The 20,038-nt window shown below is 41.5% G+C and overlaps 1 protein-coding gene, 1 long non-coding RNA gene and 3 other non-coding genes across 5 annotated transcripts in view; 1 reads left to right on the top strand and 4 right to left on the bottom strand.

The window, feature by feature from the left end:
• Window positions 1-20,038, bottom strand: part of LOC101886199 (uncharacterized) — an 883,799-nt gene that overhangs the window by 405,124 nt on the left and 458,637 nt on the right. The gene's annotated exons all lie outside the window — the stretch shown is intronic.
• Window positions 1-20,038, bottom strand: part of LOC148680967 (uncharacterized) — a 663,035-nt gene that overhangs the window by 134,007 nt on the left and 508,990 nt on the right. The window lies entirely within an intron of this gene.
• trnam-cau (transfer RNA methionine (anticodon CAU)) lies at window positions 11,528-11,600 on the bottom strand. The gene has a single exon. It is a non-coding gene; the product is annotated as a tRNA-Met (tRNA).
• On the bottom strand, window positions 12,353-12,425 carry trnam-cau (transfer RNA methionine (anticodon CAU)). Its single transcript has one exon. It is a non-coding gene; the product is annotated as a tRNA-Met (tRNA).
• Window positions 18,663-18,744, top strand: trnas-gcu (transfer RNA serine (anticodon GCU)). The gene has a single exon. It is a non-coding gene; the product is annotated as a tRNA-Ser (tRNA).

The raw sequence follows: 20,038 nt of genomic DNA on the forward strand, positions 1-20,038 counted from the left end.
AACGTACTGTCGTATTTTCCTAGAATCATCTAGACGCACACGACTTCCCAAAAAATATATCTAAATCCGTAAAACTTCTGTTGAAGGGAGATAAATTAGGGCCAGGGACACGTTGGAAGGCCGCGCCTCCCATGATGTGGGTGCGTCACGCTTGCTTGACTATCCCCTCATCGGGGGTGTTGGTAAGGTGCAGTCATTATGGCGTTTTTCATAGTTCTCCCATACGTGGATTTTCCCAAAGATCAAATCCACTGTATAGCACTGAAGTTCCCCAACCGCAGGGGAACATTCGAGGTTACAGAAGTAAAACTTCGTTCCCCGATGAGGAGAACGGAAGTGCTATACTCCGTCGCCATAATGACTGTCCCTTAGCTGTTAGAAAGTCTCTTCAGCTTAAAAGGATGGCGTTTGCTCGCTCCAGGTGTGCTTATATGCTGGGATAATTGGCAATGAAGCACACCTGCGCAAGCTTACGCTGCCAATTCATTGCTTTCATTGGCCGAATCCTCCCATTTCGTGGATTTTCCCAAGATCAAATCCACTTATAGCACTTCCGTTCCCCTCCTTGGGGAACGAAGGGTAACTTCTGTCACCTCGAACGTTTCCAGTGTCTTTTCACTTTTCATGAGAGTTTTTAAGACTTAATGAAAACTAATGTTTTTTTTTTATTTCAGACCTAATTGAAGAGAAGGAGAGGAGGAAAGAGGAGGAACATCATGTCAAAATTGATTGTGAGCCAATCATCAAACTTTAATAAACATATGAGGATCCACACTAGAGAGAAACCATTCACATGCACTCACTGTGGGAAGAGTTTCAGCCAATCATCAAACTTTAATAAACACATGAGGATCCACACTGGAGAGAAACCATTCACATGCTCTCAGTGTGGGAAGAGTTTCAGCCAATCATCAAATTTTAATCAACACATGAAGATCCACACTGGAGAGAAACCATTCACATGCACTCACTGTGGGAAGAGTTTCAGCCAATCATCAAACTTTAATAGACACATGAGTATCCACACTGGAGAGAAACCATTCACATGCCCTCAGTGTGGGAAGAGTTTCAGCCGATCATCGTCCTTTAATTTACACATGGTGAGCCACACTGGAAAGAAACTATTCACTTGCACTTAAGCTGCGGTCACACTGGACTTTTCTCCCCATAGACTTCCATTCATACGCACGTGAATGGGTCAGACCGGAAACCAAGTTTGTGCATCAAGTTTCGCAGTTCACTGCGTTGCAAAGTTCAAGCTTGGTGAACTCGGACCTGCAAAATCACATCACTTGACTAGGGCTGTGTATTGTTCTAAAGTGTTCGATACCGATACCCTGAATTCGATACCGGTTTCGAACGATACTATTTTTCTATACTTTTATTTTAAGAAATAAATTTTAACAAGATTACATAACACATAATCTCAGAGAAACTATTTTTTCACAGCAGGCTTATCTTTAAGACCAATAAACAAAGGAACAAAAGCACAAAATGAACAAAGTGTAGTTAACACAATATATTAGTGCTAACAGTTTTAATAAAGTTCAAGCAGTTTAAGTCAATCAATTTTAAGTATTTGTGAGGCTTACTGCTGCCTAAAGGTTTTCCAGATATCAAAATGACTCCGGAACAGATCCGCGCCGGAGGTATTACATGATCCGCAACAGAAACGAGTCTGCAAATGGGTCTGTACTGGAGTCTACTTGCACAGCGCAACGGATCCGGAACGGATAAGAATTCTGTATCCGTTCCGGACCCATTTCAGATGTTACCCGTATCCGCTAATAAAGCTCTTCATCCGGATCCGATCCGGACCCGTTAATAGAGTAGCTCATCCAGCTCGGATCCAATCCAGACCCGCTGATAGAGTAGCTCATCCGGCGCAGATCCGATCCAGACCCGCTGATAGACTAGCTCATCCGGCCCGGATCCAATCTAGACCCGAACCCATTGATGAAGTAGCTTATCCGGATCCAATCCAGACCCGTTCATTAGTAGATAATTTGGTGCTGATACCCTGAGTTTCCTAATTCAAAACTAATTAGGGCAAAACTACCTAAAGAAATATCTAAAATCTATAGAACAACATTGCTCAATAAAAGCTTGCATATTTAAAATGTCTGCCTTAATCACTCAAAATTTCTAAATCTAAATGAATGTTTTAGCCAATCACAAAAAAAACTATAAAAAGTTAAATAGGTTAAATATAAATCAGTAATTACCTATTTTCAAAGTTGCATTATGTATACACTGACCAGAACAAATAAAACACAATGGAAAAATTGTACCGTTAACTTTTTTTTTTTTTTCCATGTAGTAAAATGTTTTTATGAAGTAAGAGTAAAAGGAGAATCAAAACAGAATTCATTATAGACTCTTTGCTGAACAGAATGTTTTGAGTGTTGCTGTTGCAGGTGATAAACGCTGCTCAGGAGAGTATGAAGATGTCATGAGTGTTGCAGTTGCACATGATGTAGGTTGCTCAGGACAGGATGGAGATGATGTGAGTGTTGCTGTTGCAGGTGATGAACGCTGTTCAGGAGAGTATGAAGATTAGAATGAATATATAAAATTCAAAAGAAAATGCACCATTAAACCTACAAATGGCAGTTTGTGGTAGGTTTAAATAATGATATATTAATTAGTAGGGATGTAACGGTATCAGAATTTCACGGTACGGTAATACCTCGGTATCAATGCCACGGTACGGTATTTATTGAATCATTTACAGGAAAAAACAAAACTTATGAAAATACTCCAAAAAAGTGCCAAAAGTGTCAATGACATACAAATTAGTAGGGATGTAACGGTATCAGAATTTCACGGTACGGTAATACCTCGGTATCAATGCCACGGTACGGTATTTATTGAATCATTTACAGGAAAAAACAAAACTTATGAAAATACTCCAAAAAAGTGCCAAAAGTGTCAATGACATACAAATTAGCCATCTATCTGTAAGCTTTGAAACAGGAACTTCAATTTTAATAACAAAAAAAATATTAAACCATATAAAAAAAAATTTAAGTTTTTAATTTAGTATTGTTGAAAACTCATCACATTCAACATTTAATCACTCACTCACTTAGATAGAGATGGGTTTAAAGGAAAATTATCATATAAATATAATCTGGTAAAAGCTGGTATCTCTGGGCATTTACAATGTCCCCTGCAACAGAAAATAAAAACCTCTCATTTGGTACTGAGGTTTCTGGGACAAGAGAGATATGACTTATATGACTTATTTCTTGAGCGCCGAAAACGGAGCGTTTCGAAAACGCTGGAGAGGCCGTTGATTGTGTTGGAAACGCTGCTGCTCCGTCTCAGTGTGGATGGGGAAAGACGGAGACATCTGAAAACGGAGGCAGGGCTGCAAACGTTCGCCTATCTGATTGGGGCTTTTCCTCAATATTAAGTAGCCCACACACAGTTCAGTCTCGCATCCTCTTCTTGTAAGTTAAGACTTCCCAAGTTTGATCAAGGCTGCAGTCTCCCCCTTCTCAGTTTGATATGGAAAACATACCGAGGACACGCGTAAATCTTCAAAGGGAACAGTGTACTTTATAACTTCATTCACATCACCTTGGCTACGTTGTTTCACTTTCTCAACAATAAAATGTAAACATGATTTAAGGAACTGCCTATTTTCTTTTTAATATTAGCAACTTAACAGACAGCAGAAATGTTGAGGTGTCGTGCTGCATATATGAGCGTCATCTTCACTGTGTGCATATTTATAACAAAACGGAGCCGATAACAACTGCCTCCTTTCAATTTCAGTGAAAATACGAAACGCACCCTCTCTTTTGCTGAATATCAGTTTTAATAATCGACAATTATAAAAGTATAACATACAATAAGTTTATACATTGTAGGAAATAAAGGCAAGCGATCAGTCAATGTACCTGGATTAATCATTAACTTATCTTTGCGCTTAACCAAAACATGTTACCCGTGAACAAGTAACTTAATAGATTCCAATGACCAAAGTCAGGGAATTGGCCTATGTCGTTAGATAAAGACAACAACATGAATGAAATATCACGTTTAGCAAATATAGTGAGATTAGATCCAGCGGGAGATGCGTGATGAGCAGTCCGACAAGCAGAGCTCTCATCTCATGCTGGAGCGCTTGCCCGAGAGTGTCTGTGGTCACGTGATGTGCGTTTTCAGCGTTTTGGTGTGGACGGAGAGCTGTTCAGAAACGCTGGGTAAAACGCGAGTGTGGACGCGGATCGTTTTCATTCTACAACGCCGTTTTAAAACTAAAACGCACTCTTGTAAAAGGGGCCTTAGAGTTTTACAGCTCTTTTTGATCCCCGCTTCTTGCAGCACACTCCATTTCCGCATTACTGGATCTGTAGCGACAACAGACCGCAAGGGATGATGGGGATTGTAGTTTTCGCTACCTCCCGTTCGCTTCATTCGCCTGAGCAAATTTTCTCAGAAGACCTATAGTTTTACCGAGTCATGCGACTTCGGTAATATCGAAAAAAATTAATATTGCGGTATGACGGTATTTACAATACCGTTACATCCCTATTAATTAGGTTAAATACTCACAATGCTTTGATTTTTGTAGGCAAGTCTTTTGTCTTAATTTACTTTCTGCTTCGTTAAAGCGGTTAAAGCAGTCTTGGTGATGTTGATGCAAATTTGCCAATCTTGATTTAAACCGCTCCTGTTGATTTAAAAATAACAAGATAACAGATTTTGTTTCAACCTTTCAAATAACTTTAAACCATTTAATTACTCTAATCAATAGGGCTGTAACGATACACCAAACCCACGATTCGGTTCGTATCACGATTTTTGACCCACGATTCGGTTCGTATCACAATTTTTTTTTTTCCGTGGGGGGTGGGAAAAAAGATTTTTAAAACTATTTTTTATTAAATAACATTTGAAAAATCTTTATAAACTGAACATCAAAAAACAATATTAACTATGCAAATTATTAACAATATAAATAGTAATATATAAAATAAAAAAATAGCCAAAGATATATCACTTTTGTTTTCTTTGTAACAAAATACTGTTGAAAAACCAAACAGAACTAAACTCCATTGTGTAGATGGTTCAAGCATGTTGAAAATTCTTTTTCAATCAAGTTCTCTTACATAGAAAAAGTAAATAAATGGCCACTAGGGATGCTCATTTCGTTAATTTTGCTAACTGACAACCGCTGCTCATTAATCGCTTATTAAGGGTTAACTGGTCAGATTACTATTAATTTTATATTAAACAAATTGACTTGTCTTTTTTGTGTCTGACACATTAAATATTGCATTTTAAAATACTGATTTATTTTTAAATGCTAGCATATTAATAACAGAACAGAACAACAGAGCATCTTCACGCACCTGCAGTGTTTAGCACAGAAGAGCAGAATAATCTAAATAAAATGAATAAAATAAATAGAACTGCCCTAAATTATTTTCAATTAAATAATTAATTTATATTACAAAACGAAAATACTGACAGATTCTTTTTAATAACCGGCATAGGCTGTTTTTTTCCAATCATATGTTTTTTTCTTCCGTCAAATAAAAATAGCTGACTTCCTCAAATTGCCCGCTTCACGGAAAATATGCATTTATTTAATGCCCCGCTGTTATTATTGTAATCACAAAACCTTTTACATTTTTAATAGAAATCATTATTTTAAAGAATATGTCTTGCTATATGGTTTCCTCTCTCTCCCTCGCGGTTCAAGTGTGCGCTGCGTGATGAAAAGACAACAACAACGCGCGCATATGTTGACTTTTTGTAAACAGTTTTGTTGTTTAAATATGATATTGCATCAATGTGCATACATGCTTTATAAGTTGTAAAATAAAAAGTAAAGCCTATTTGTTGTGTTTGTAATGGGGCGATCCCCAAAGGGGAGGGGTTTCCCACTCGTATGCGTGTAGTGGGGGATCCCCAAGGGGGAGGGGTTTCCTCACTATGTTTAGGTGAATGGAGTTAGAAATTAAGCTCGCCACCCCTTTAAAAGTGTGGAGGTTTTGCTTCTGTTATCTCCCTGGCATGGAATAGTGGCAGTGTGTTGAGTGCGTGCAAACTTTTGATGTGCGTTAAGCATTGAGCGTTGAGCAGTAAGCCTGCAGTGTTTAGAAAAACCTGTAATTCTGTTTCTTTGGCCTGCGGAAGTGCAATCGCATCAGCAAGTAACGCTACATCCATGTATGATTGGTGGATTGCTCACCATTTGCGTTAAGAGCCAGTTGACTGGGCTGCGGAGAGCCCGTTGCTGTTTTGCTGCTGTCTGGCGACCCGTTTGTGCTACGGAGGGGCGATTTCACTTTCCTTCTCGGCACCTGATTGTGTGTGACTCGGTTGCGTGAAGGCAGTGTGTGTGTGTGTAGGATTGTGTGTGTGTGTGTGGGTGTGAGGGTGCGCTAAATTCTTTCGACGTTGGCGCGGTTGTGAGTGTGCGTGTATGTGTGCAGTGTTGTGATTTAACTATTTGGTGGGTTTGTATTTTGTTTGTGTAAATTGCTAAGGGCTGTTATTGTTCGACTTACATTTCAATACTAACAGCAAGGATTACCTTATATGGGGAGGGTTGTGTTATTTTGGCTTTGTTTGTTATGCGGGTGGTTTATTTTGAGTGTGGGTTAGTTTCTCTTTATTAATGAGTGTTTTGTTTTGAAGGTTTCGTTGCACTGGAGTGTGGCATTTTCCTCTTTTTCCTTTTGATCTTTCCCAATGGTATATCCTGTGTAATATTGAGTGTGAGAGCAGTGGCCACTGACAACCATTATACAAACCATTGTATTGTTTTGTGACTTATTGTAATTGACTATCTGTTTTATATGATTACATTTTAAAGAAAAACTCTATTTAAGTGTCTAATAAAAGATTGTTTGTACACATCTCTGCTTTATTTACATTTGTTTGGAGAAAACCTGAAGTTGTGGGTAGTAAAGTGAACCTCTATTTGGTTATATTCAGTACAGTACGGGCCCCGGTCACACGTTTATTACAGATCCAGGTCAACATCAGTGCTGGTTTAGCATCAACACGTCTGTATCAAACAGCAATATTCTACTTCTATTTTGCTTCTTTAGCAATGTGTCTGTAGGCACGGGTTATACGTTATCGTCCCGCAAATTAAGTATGCCTTGCAGTTGAACAAGGGGCCGAAAACAAGGCGCACCTCTTGTTTGTGATTGTGCTAAGGTGTTGCTGTCTGTGTTGTTACAATTGTAATATTTAATAATATCGTGATATTCAAGATTTGTACATTTATACAGCTCTGGATAACTTAAAACAGCGATTAGACCTTCAGAGCGGCATTAATGCGTCCTGAAGTAAAGCAAAACGGCTATAAACTCCAGCAAGATAGAGTGATTATATGCAGAGCCATATACCTTTATCTCTAAATAAAGTATAACTATAGAAACTGTGTTCATCTTAACTGAAAGCTTCGTCGTGTTTCCCTGACCTCACGCATCACTCACCTGTCAGTCAGCACTCCCAAAGGGTCAAACAGAAAGTGCACAGCACGGTTACAGAAAAGTTTGCGCTGTTATAATTCACTTACCTTTAGGCTACTGTTTCACACTGAGGCTTTATGCCTGTGCTTCAAACCACAAGTCAAGTAAACATTAAACAAATAAACAACTTATTTCTCTCAAGAAAACCAAAAAGTTGAAAATTCTTCAGAAACACCATCATGTCAACATTGCAGTGAAAAACGTGACAACTTTCCTTACTCTGTGAAGTCGGGACATCTGGTGAACGCCCATCCCTCTCTGTGCAGCCACATTAACAGTGTGAGCAAAGCATCGTATATGCTGTGAAAATCCGGCCGCTTTGACAGCATTGGCAATGTTTCTGCCGTTGTCTATTGTCAAGCGGGGTTACGTTAATTTTGTTTTTGATATTCCTGACACATTCAGACGGTCCCTTACTAAGAGCTCCGTGCGAGCTCTCCCGGCTAAACGCATATTGCAAGGGCACAAATGGAGCAGTGCTCATAATGTCGAGGGGAAAAAAATTGTTTCCTCACGTTCTTCTTCAACTAGCTCAACTTTTGCAGGCACGCGTGACGTTATTGGAAAGGTAGTCACGGGGTGTGTCGCGAATCTCCTTTATCACAACGCGACACAGGATCGTAGATTCGCAATTTCGATTTCATATCGTGTATTATTACAGCCCTAGGCGCCATGTCCGAATGATACAGTGACACTGACAAAGCGCTGCATCAACCTCTTTGCGCCAAAGTTCATGCAGAGTAGCAGTGTCCCTGGCAACCCTAATGGGCACTTTAGACTGCGAGTTTTAAGGCATTTGCGATCAAGGCATTGTCCAAAGCAACTCGGAAAAGCATGTGACCTTCAGATTATAAGACTGCCGTGCTGCCTACTGCGCCAACGAGGCAGATTGCAGGAGCTGGGCAGGCTGTGACACACCAGCTTCCATGTCACTGTGCTGCGATGTGGGTCCTAGGAGACAGCTCAGGCCATACAAGCATGTCAGTATGGCAGAGAAGTCTAAGGTGCTGTGTTCCGGTCGCAGTCTCCCCTGGAGGCAAGGGTGTGAGTCCCACTTCTGACAAACCCAACTTTTGGCTATGCGTTTAGGCACACGTCTTTAACTCTCTGGCATGACCTGGCATGTCCGAGTGATACAGTTACACTGACAAAGTGCTGCATCAATCTTTTTGTGCCAAAGTTCATGAAGCGTAGCAGTGTCCCTGGGCACTTTAGACTTTTTAAGGTGTTTGCGATCAAAGCATTGTCCACAGCAACTCGTAAAAGCATGTGAACAAAACAAAGGTGAGGGCTTTAATGCAAGTGCACTGAAAGGAGATCAAAAGAACTGTCTTGGAATGCCATGTAGTGGAATGTCCTGGGATGCCGTTGATTTTTAAGGCAAGAGGATTTGCAGGACTTTTCGTCAAATCCTTGTACAACGTCAAATAATGACATTTGAAAGATCCACACAGAACGTTAAGTGATTACGTGTCAGGAATGGGAGCATCTTGCCATCATTGCTTCAGACTCAGGAAATGTTCTTGGAACTTCACGCTGCCTGCCCTCCAGAGAAGCTGTAGCATCTTTTGCTCCCGGGTAGCATGAACCGTATTGAAGGGAATAATAAATGCTGCCCAGTCATCTAAGCGCTCCCATGTACCAAAAGTTACCACCCTGCCCTGTGTGAGGCTCGAACTCACAACCTTCAGATTATGAGACTGACACGCTGCCTACTGCGCCAACGAGGGGGACTGCAATAGTTTGTCAAGCTGTGACACACCAGCTTCCATTACGCTGTGCTGCGGTGGGGGTCCTAGGAGACAGCTTAGGCCATGCATGCATGTCAGGATGGTTGAGCTGTGTAAGTTGCTGTGTTCAAGTCGCAGTCTCCCCTGGAGGTGTGGTTTCAAATCCCACTTCTGACAAACAAAACCTTTGGCTAAACGTTCAGGCTCAAGTCTTTAAATCTCTGGCGCCATGTCCTAGTGATACAGTAACACTGACAAAGCGCCGGATCAACCTCTTTGCGCCAAAGTTCATGCAGCCTAGTAATGTCCCTGGCAACCCTAATAGGCACTTCAAACTGCAAATTTTAAGGTGTTTGCGAGTAAGGCATTGTCCACAGAAACTCGGAAAAGCATGTGAACAAAACAATGGACGAGGTCTTTAATGCAAGTGCTCCGAAAGGTGATCAAAAGAACTGTCTTGGAATGCCATGTAGTGGAATGTCCTGGAATGCTGTTGATTTTAAGGCAATATGATTTGCAGAACTTTTCGTCAAATCCTTGTACAACGTCAAGTCATGACATTTGACAGATTCACGCTGAACGTCAAGAAATTACTTGACAGGAATGGGAGCATCTTGCCATCATTGCTTCAGACTCAGGAAATGTTCTTGGAATTTCACGCTGCCTGCCCTCCAGAGAAGCTGTAGCCTCTTTTGCTCCCGGGTAGCATAAACCGCATTGAAGGGAATAATAAACACTGCCCAGTCATCTAAGCGCTCCCGTGTACCAAGTTACCACCCTGCCCTGTGTGAGGCTCGAACTCACAACCTTCAGATTATGAGACTGACGCGCTGCCTACTGCGCCAACGAGGCTGACTGCAGCAGTTTGGCAAGCTGTGACACACCAGCTTCCATTACGCTGTGCTGCGGTGGGGGTCCTAGGAGACAGCTCAGGACGAGGGCTTTAATGCAAGTGCACCGAAAGGGGATCAAAAGAACTGTCTTGGAATGCCATGTAGTGGAATGTCCTGGAATGCTGTTGATTTTAAGGCAATATGATTCGCAGGACTTTTCGTCAAATTCTTGTACAACGTCAAGTCATGACATTTGACAGATTCACGCTGAACGTCAAGCAATTACTTGACAGAAATGGGAGCATCTTGCCATCATTGCTTCAGACTCAGGAAATGTTCTTGGAACTTCACGCCTCCTGCCCTCCAGAGAAGCTGTAGCATTTTTTGCTCCCGGTAAGCATGAACCGCATGGAAGTGGATAAAAAAGCCGCCCAGTCATGCTAGCGATCCCATGTGCCAAAACATACCACCCTGCTCCGTGTGAGGCTCGAACTCACGACCTTGACATTATGAGACTGACGCGCTGCATACTGCGCCAACGAGGCGGACTGCTGGAGCTGGGCAGGATGTGGAACAACAGCTTCCATGGTTCAAATCCCACTTCTGACAATCCCCAACCTTTGGCTATGTGTTCAGGCGTAAATCTTTAACTCTCTGGGGCCATGTCTGAGTGATAAAGTAACACTGACAAAGCGCTGCATCAATCTCTTTGTGCCAAAGTCACTGTGCTGTGGTGTGGGTCCTAGGAGACAGCTCAGGCAAAGCAAGCATGTCAGGATGGCTGAGCAGTGTAAGGCGCTGTGTTCTGGTTGCATTCTCCCCTGGTGGTGTGGTTTCAAATCCCACTTCTGACAAACAAAACCTTTGGCTAAACGTTAAGGCTCAAGTCTTTAAATCTCTGGCGCCATATCCATGTGACAAAGCGCTGCATCAACCTCTTTGCGCCAAAGTTCATGCAGCGTAGTAATGTCCCTGGCAACCCTAATAGGCACTTTAAACTGCAAATTTTAAGGCGTTTGCGATTAAGGCATTGTCCACAGCAACTCGGAAAAGCATGTGAACAAAACAATGGACTTGCCCTTTCAGTGCACTTGCTTTAATGCAAGTGCACTTAAAGGGGATCGAAAGAACTGTCTTGGAATGCCATGTAGTGGAATGTCCTGGGATGCTATTGATTTTAAGGCAACATGATTCACAGGACTTTTCGTCAAATCCTTGTACAACGTCAAGTCATGACATTTGACAGATTCACGCTGAACGTCAAGCATTTACTTGACAGGAATGGGAGCATCTTGCCATCATTGCTTCAGACTCAGGAAATGTTCTTGGATCTTCACGCCTCCTGCCCTCCAGAGAAGCTGTAGCATTTTTTGCTCCTGGTAAGCATGAACCACATGGAAGTGGATAAAAAACGCCGCCCAGTCATTTAAGCGCTCCCGTGTGCCAAAAGGTACCACCCTGCCCCGTGTGAGGCTCGAACTCACGACCTTCAGATTATGAGACTGACGCGCTGCCTACTGCGCCATCGAGGCTGACTGCTGGAGTTGGGCAGGATGTGGAACAACAGCTTCCATGTCACGGTGCTGTGGTGTGCGTCCTGGGAGACAGCTCAGGCCAGGTAAGCATGTCAGGATGGCCGAGTGGTCTAAGGCGCTGTGTTCAGGTAGCAGTCTCCCCTGGAGGCCTGGTTTCAAATCCCACTTCTGACAATTAAACCATTGGCTAAACGTTAAGGATCAAGTCTTTAAATCTCTGGCGCCATATCCATGTGACAAAGCGCAGCATCAACCTCTTTGCGCCAAAGTTCTTGCAGCGTAGTAATGTCCCTGGCAACCCTAATAGGCACTTTAAACTGCAAATTTTAAGGCGTTTGCGATTAAGGCATTGTCCACAGCAACTCGGAAAAGCATGTGAACAAAACAATGGACGAGGTCTTTAATGCAAGTGCACCGAAAAGGGATCGAAAGAACTGTAGTGGAATGTCCTGGGATGCTATTGATTTTAAGGCAATATGATTCGCAGGACTTTTCGTCAAATCCTTGTACAATGTCATGTCATGGCATTTGACTGATTCACGCTGAACATCAAGCAATTACTTGACAGGAAATGGGAGCATCTTGCCATCATTGCTTCAAACTCCAGAAATGTTCTTGGTACTTCACGCCTCCTGCCCTCCAGAGAAGCTGTAGCATTTTTTGCTCCCGGTAAGCATAAACCACATGGAAGTGGATAAAAAACGCCGCCCAGTCATGTAAGCGCTCCCGTGTGCCAAAAGGTACCACCCTGCCCCGTGTGAGGCTCGAACTCACGACCTCCAGATTATGAGACTGACGCGCTGCCTACTGCGCCAACGAGGCGGACTGCTGGAGTTGGGCAGGATGTGGAACAACAGCTTCCATGTCACAGTGCTGCGGTGTGCGTCCTGGGAGACAGCTCAGGCCAGGTAAGCATGTCAGGATGGCCGAGTGGTTTAAGGCGCTGCGTTCAGGTTGCAGTCTCCCCTGGAGGTGTGGTTTCAAATCCCACTTCTGACAAACCAATCCTTTGGCTAAACGTTCAGGCTCAAGTCTTTAAATCTCTGGCGCCATATCCAAGCAAGTGTTGCTCGCTGCAGAGTCATTTGGGCGAGCTGAGCTCCAGCGAGAGGGAGCTTGACCTCCTCCTTTTTTGCACTTCTTCTACGAGTGATGTCACTGGGGGTAGGTTTAGGGGTGGGGTTGGTGTACGCATTAAAACAGCTTACAGGAGGAGGAGCGAGAGCTCATGCTCCCCTTTGCTGGAGCTCAGCTCTGCTCAAATGGCTCTGCAGCGAGCACCCTCTCTATCCAAGTGACAAAGTGCCGCATCAACCTCTTTGCGCCAAAGTTCATGCAGCGTAGTAATGTCCCTGGCAACCCTAATAGGCACTCTAAAATGCAAATTTTAAGGCGTTTGCGATTAAGGCATTGTCCACAGCAACTCGGAAAAGCATGTGAACAAAACAATGGTCGAGGGTTTCAATGCAAGTGCACTGAAAGGAGATCAAAAGAACTGTCTTGGAATGTCCTGGGATGCCGTTGATTTTTAAGGCAATAGGATTTGCAGGACTTTTCGTCAAATCCTTGTATAACGTCAAGTCATGACATTTGACAGATCCACACCGAACGTTAAGCGATTACGTGTCAGGAATGGGAGCATCTTGCCATCATTGCTTCAGACTCAGGAAATGTTCTTGGAACTTCACGCCGCCTGCCCTCCAGAGAAGCTGTAGCATCTTTTGCTCCCGGGTAGTATAAACCGCACGGAAGGGACTAAAAATCGCTGCCCAGTGATCTAAGCGCTCCGAAGTGCCAAAAGGTACCACCCTGCCCCCTGTGAGGCTCGAACTCACAACCTTCAGATTATTAGACTGACGCGCTGCCTACTGCGACAACGAGGCAGACTGCAGCAGCTTGGAAAGCTGTGACACACCACGTTCCATTTCACTGTGCTGCGGTGTGGGTCCTAGGAGACAGCTCAGGCCATGCATGCATGTCAGGATGGCTGAGCGGTGTAAGGCGCTGTGTTCAGGTCGCAGTTTCCCCTGGAGGCTTGGTGTCAAATCCCCCTTCTGACAAACCAAATCTTTGGCTATACGTTAAGGCTCAAGTCTTTAACTCTCTGGCGCCATGTCCAAGTGATACAGTAACACTGACAAAGCGCCGCATCAACCTCTTTGCGCCAAAGTTCTTGCAGCGTAGTAATGTCCCTGGCAACCCTAATAGGCATTTTAAACTGCAAGTTTTAAGGCGTTTGCGATTAAGGCATTGTCCACAGCAACTCGGAAAACCCTGTGAACAAAACAATGGACGAGGGCTTTAATGCAAATGCACCGAAAGGGGATCGAAAGAACTGTCTTGGAATGCCATGTAGTGGAATGTCCTGGGATGCCATTGATTTTAAGGCAATATGATTCACAGGACTTTTCATCAAATCCTTGTACAACGTCAAGTCATGACATTTGACAGATCCACGCTGAACGTCAAGCAATTACTTGACAGGAATGGGAGCATCTTGCCATTATTGCTTCAGACTCAGGAAATGTTCTTGGTACTTCATGCCTCCTGCCCTTCAGAGAAGCTGTAGAATTTTTTGCACGAACCTATGACATTCAGATTATGATACTGACAAACTGCTTACTGCGCCAACGAGGCAGACTGCAGCAGCTCTGCAAGCTGTGACAACACCAGCTTCCATGTCACTGTGGGTCCTAGGAGACAGCTTAGGCCATGCAAGCATGTCAGGATGGCTGAGGGATCTAAGGTGCTGCGTTCAGATCGCAGTCTCCGCTGGAGGCGTGGGTTCAAATCCCACTTCTGACAAACAAAATCTTTGGCTATATGTTCAGGCTCAAGCCTTTAACTCTCTGTCCAAGTGATACAGTAACACTGACAAAGTGCCGCATCAACCTCTTTGCTCCAAAGTTCATGCAGCGTAGCAGTGTGCCTGGGAAGCTTAATGGGCACTTTAGATTGCAAGTTTTAAGGTGTTTGTGATTAAGGCATTGTCCACAGCAACTCGGAAAAACATGTGAACAAAACAGTGGACGAGGGCTTTAATGCTAGTGCACCGAAAAGGGATTGAAAGAACTGTCGTGGAATGCCATGTGGTGGAATGTCCTGGGATGCCGTTGATTTTTAAGGCAATATGATTTGCAGAACTTTTCGTCAAATCCTTGTACAACATCAAGTCATGACATTTGACAGATCCACACCGAATGTCAAGCGATTACTTGTCAGGAATGGGAGCATCTTGTCATCATTGCTTCAGACTCAGGAAATGTTCTTGGAACTTCATGCCGCCTGCCCTCCAGAGAAGCTGTAGCATTTTTTGCTCCCGGGAAGCATGAACCGCATGGAAGGCAATAAAAAAACGCGGCCCTGTCATCTAAGCGCTCCCGCTCCAAAAGGTACCACCCTGCCCCGTGTGAGGCTCAAACTCACAACCTTCAGATTATGAGACTGACACGCTGCCTACTGTGCCAACAATGAGTACTGCAGCAGCTCTGCAAGCTGTGACACAGCAGCTTCCATTTCACTGTGCTGTGGTGTGGGTCCTAGGAGATAGCTCAGGCAATACAAGCATGTCAGGATGGCCGAGCGGTCTCAGGTGCTGCGTTCAAGCTGAGGAATAATCATCCAACAAAGAAGGTGAAGAAGGAAAGAATAGGGTGAAGGAAGAAGAGGGAGGAAAAAACGAAGGTAAGGTGCATTCTTAGCTTCCCAGACACGCCTTCCTTGACCTGCTCTACGTCATGCATTAGCGATACTGTTCTGTGTTAAAACTGGGCATTTTGAGTTACATTGATTTCTATTGCAGGTGCTCACCAACACGGGGGTTCGAATCCAGCTAAAGACGCTTTATTGTTATTTGTTTCTTATTACTCAATAAACTAACAATTTGAATGTATAATGCTCCAAGGTAAATAAAATATGCCTAAGCACTTTGTTATTGTGTTTTTTGATATTCTTTTATGAAATATAAAGCATACTAACTTAATTGTGTTTTTATTTAGTAGTTGTTGTAGCATTGTTATGCTTCTGGTTATTATTGTTCTGTATTTTGACGTACAAATGATCTATAGAAGTGTCATAGAGCTACAGTGTTTATGGAATTAAAAGTCAAGGAGAAGTCAGTTATTTATATATGCATTATTTATCTAACAATTGTCAACAGAACAGTATTGAATATAGAGTAGAAAATATAAAAATTATAAATTAGTTATTAACAATACAATATTACCAATATAAATAAACAATATATATAAAATGTTCAATACAAACAGAAACCAACGAAAAGTGGACTTAAAAATCAAGGACCAGTCATTTATAAATGAAATATTTATATAACATTGGTCAACAAAACAGTAATGAACATAGAATAAAAAATCCAAAAATAAATAAGTTAAATATTAACAGAATAAATACAAAATTAACAAATAAAATAAAATGCTACCCCCTACTGTACAAAAGGTGTGAAAAGAAGCAGGTCTCTAACAACACCTTAACTTTTTTATTGCTTTTTGTTCTTTTCTCTCTTATGTTTAGAACTTTGAATGAACTTTGAGCACCCTGAACACTTGAAACACTGAAATTGTCATTTCTTTTGATTTTTAATTAAAAAAAGTACCATTGACAATTGCGGTGAAATCTTTGATGCCACTGGTGGAGTAGACGGGGGCTGGGGCTGGGCCTTAAGTTATCTCGTCTCCATCACATCTTGAGCAGGTACAGTAGGGGCAGGTTGTTGCACCATTTGTGCTGGAGCAGCAGAGGCAGTACTCTGCTAAAAATAATCACAAAAATAAATATAATCATGAAGAAGGAAAGCCATTCTAGTAAATAATAATAATAAACACATATTAATTCATGAATATACATTTTGAGTGTGAAAAAAAACCACATGTGTATTTCAGCACACCTCCAAGCAAGGTCCTCTGCCCACGATATTGCAATGAGCATTTCTCAGTCTGAAAAAATCATGAAAAACATAATAATTTTATACAATATTTTACAATAAAAACTTTTATAACTAAACAAGAATTTTAACTCAATGACTCCCTTAATGAAGCACACAATAGCTCTGTAAATTAATTTAACACTGTTTCTAGAATGTGTGTAATATTTGTCTAATATGTAATTGTAGTTTGTTTCTCTAAAACGAAAAGAAAAAGATAGAGGTAAAGTTGGTTTTATATTCGCACATTCGTTCATTTAGCAGTCTCTATATTGTTTACCATATTACTTTGAATATTCGATTGGAATTAGCATGCAAGTATGATTTAAAAACAACATTTACACTATCTAATTCACTGTGAACAATGCTGTACTTTTATCATCATTAATCATTGTCTGCTAATATGATTTTCCTATTTAGAATTTGCAAAGAATACTTTTCTGAAATGATATTAATAAGGAGAATGTCTGAATATCCTAATATACAACCAACTTCACCTCTATAGGAAAAAGAATAAGAGGAACTGGACAGGAACATTTCAGGCCTTAAAACCACATGCTGTATACTGTACACTCATAATCCATTCCCCCACCTTTTCAAATCTCTCTCATAAACGGTCAAACTTACTAAATTATTCGACGTAAATCTCAAAATACATGCAATTTAAAACACATTATTGTTTAAAAACAAGTATGACATGTTTTACATAGATACTGTACTGAATGTACTAAAGCCTAACAAGTTAACGTTACTCTGTTAAGCAAATTTCAACAAAACAATATATCATGTAAACGAAATACACACTCTTTGATAAATCTCATGCCACTTTTTTGCAGAGGAGAGGCCTGATCCTGTTGCCCTCATTTGATGGCCAAACTCCTGTTCTGGCAAACTTTTTCAGACATGAAATCCAGTCAGCGTCTGACATGGCTTTATGGGATTTTCCAGACATTTTTTCTCCAAGAAATTAAACGGTTTTAGATTAAAGTATCAAAATTTGAAATACAACACACTAAAACATTAATACGAGCAATTATGTAGATTTTCTTACCTTTTTTTAAGAAATCACTATCAAAAAAAATCCAGTACTTTACACAAAACGATGCTGTGCTATGTCGAATGATGCTGATTGTCGAAAATCAATTAACTTTTTTGACCTTTGACCCGCCCCCAGAGAACCGTGTCATTCTTTCGTGTACCTTCGGCTCAGTTCAGAAAATTGATTGACATCTGATTAACTTGTTTGACTGCACACCTAGCGGTGAATATTGGAACGGTTCCTTCCCTGGCTTTAACATTGTCTCGACTCTGATTGGTCAAATGTTGAAATTGTTTCCATTGAAATTTGAGTCCATTGAATCCCATTTCAGTCGTTCATATGGCAAAACTGAAAGTCATCTTACCGAAAATAGTTACAATAACATACATATAAAAATATGTGCCACAGTCCAGCCTCCACCAGTGAAAAAGGAAAATACGTGATGAGGTGGCCGAGTGGTTAAGGTGATGGACTGCTAATCTATTGTGCATTTGCACTCGTGGGTTTGAATCCCATCCTCGTCGCTCATATGATCTGGCATACGAGAGATCATTGTGTTTCTGTAGAAGTACTTTTACTCTCACTCTTTTAGCGTTTTAAAGGATGTTGTTGCAAAATTTGATGTCATCTTTATCGAAAATAGCTGAAAATACAAACATATATGCCATAGTCCAGCCCCCATCATGAAAGTGAGTACATACATGACGAGGTGGAAGAGTCCATTGCAATCCCATCCTTGTCGTTCAAATTCTCTGGCGTTTGAAAGAGGCCGGTGCTTCCGTGGAAGGTGTTTTACTCTCATGCTCTTATCGTTTTGAAGGATGTTCTTGCAAAATTTAACGTCATCTTTACCGAAAATAGCAGCCAATATATACAGAAATGCCGTCGTCCAGCCCCCAACAGGAAAGTGAGTACATACATGACGGGGTGGCCGAGTCCATCGAATCCCATTTTTACGTTCATTCGCTCTGTCGTTCATACGGCAAAATTGAGAGTCATCTTACCGAAAATAGTTGCAGAAACAAACATATACAAATATGTGCCACAGTCCGGCCTCCCCCATAGAAGAAGGATAGTACGTGACGAGGTGGCCGAGTGGTTAAGGTGATGGACTGCTAATCCATTGTGCTCTGCACGCGTGGGTTCGAATCCCATCCTCGTCGCTCATATGTTCTGGCATTCGAGAGAATGGTGTTTCTGTAAAAGTTGTTAAACTCTCTTATCGTTTTGATTGTTGTTGCAAAATTTAATGTCATCTTTATAGAAAATAGCCGCAAATATATACATATATGCCATAGTCCAGCCCCCATCATGAAAGTGAGTACATACATGACGAGGTGGCCGAGTCCATCGAATCTCATCCTTGTCCTTCAAATGCTTTGGCGTTTGAAAGAGGCCGATTCTTTCGTGGAAGGTGTTTTACTCGCACCCTCTTATCGTTTTGAAGGATGTTGTTGCAAAGTTTAATGTCATCTTTACCAAAAATAGCAGCAAATACATACAGAAATGCCATAGTCCAGCCCCCATCAGGAAAATGAGTACATACATGACGAGATGGCCGAGACCATCGAATCCCATTCTTGTCGTTCATATGCTCTGTCTTTCATATGGCAAAACTGAAAGTCATCTTACCGACAATAGTTGCAGAATCATACATATACAAATATGTGCCAAAGTCCGGACTCCACCAGAGAAGGAAAAGTGTAGGAGTCCATCTATTAGCCCAATGACAAAACTAACAGCATGGTTGAAGGTTTATTGTATGTAAGCCTTTTCTAGTGCTTCTGAAAAGAATTTAATTATTTATTAGAATTTATTTTTATTAGTTTTTTACCTCCGAATTCAATCTGACTCCAATTTAAATGATCCTAAAATTTAGATTGTATTTCTAATTGTGAGAATGGATCACATTCATCATTTATGATTTAATTTAGAGTTTTGATATTTTCTGAGGTCCGATATTCTAAATTGTACGTTCATTAGGGACCAACATCGCTCAGAGTTCCACGCCCCGGGTTTGCGCTTCTTCTCACGGACAATATGTCGACACTCTGAAAATAGTCAGAGGATGCAGGATTAACTATATTTGAATAAGCTGGTCGCATTAACTCTTACCTAGTCTTAAAAAACCAGATCCTTAGCCAAGCCCATACAACTTGCTACTTCCAGTGGTTAAATGACTAAAAGGTCTACATGTTATCGGCACGCTATGGCTAACAATAATCAAATCCGCCTATTAATCAATTAAATTATGCCATACTATAAAGGTAATGAAGACTCCTCATAATCTACTGGATACAATGAAATCGCAAAACTCCAGAATTAATCAAAACCTAACATTTTATTTGTCAGGTAGAATTGTATTCTGCCAATTACATAATAAATCATCAGGAAACCAATTCAGAGATGAGACTGTAACAATACAACATCCATTAATCAAAGATAAATCAAAGAGTT

The sequence above is a fragment of the Danio rerio genome, chromosome 4 (assembly GCF_052040795.2).
Source record: "Danio rerio strain M-AB ecotype USA chromosome 4, GRCz13ab, whole genome shotgun sequence".
In the NCBI taxonomy this organism is placed as follows: Eukaryota; Metazoa; Chordata; class Actinopteri; order Cypriniformes; family Danionidae; genus Danio; species Danio rerio.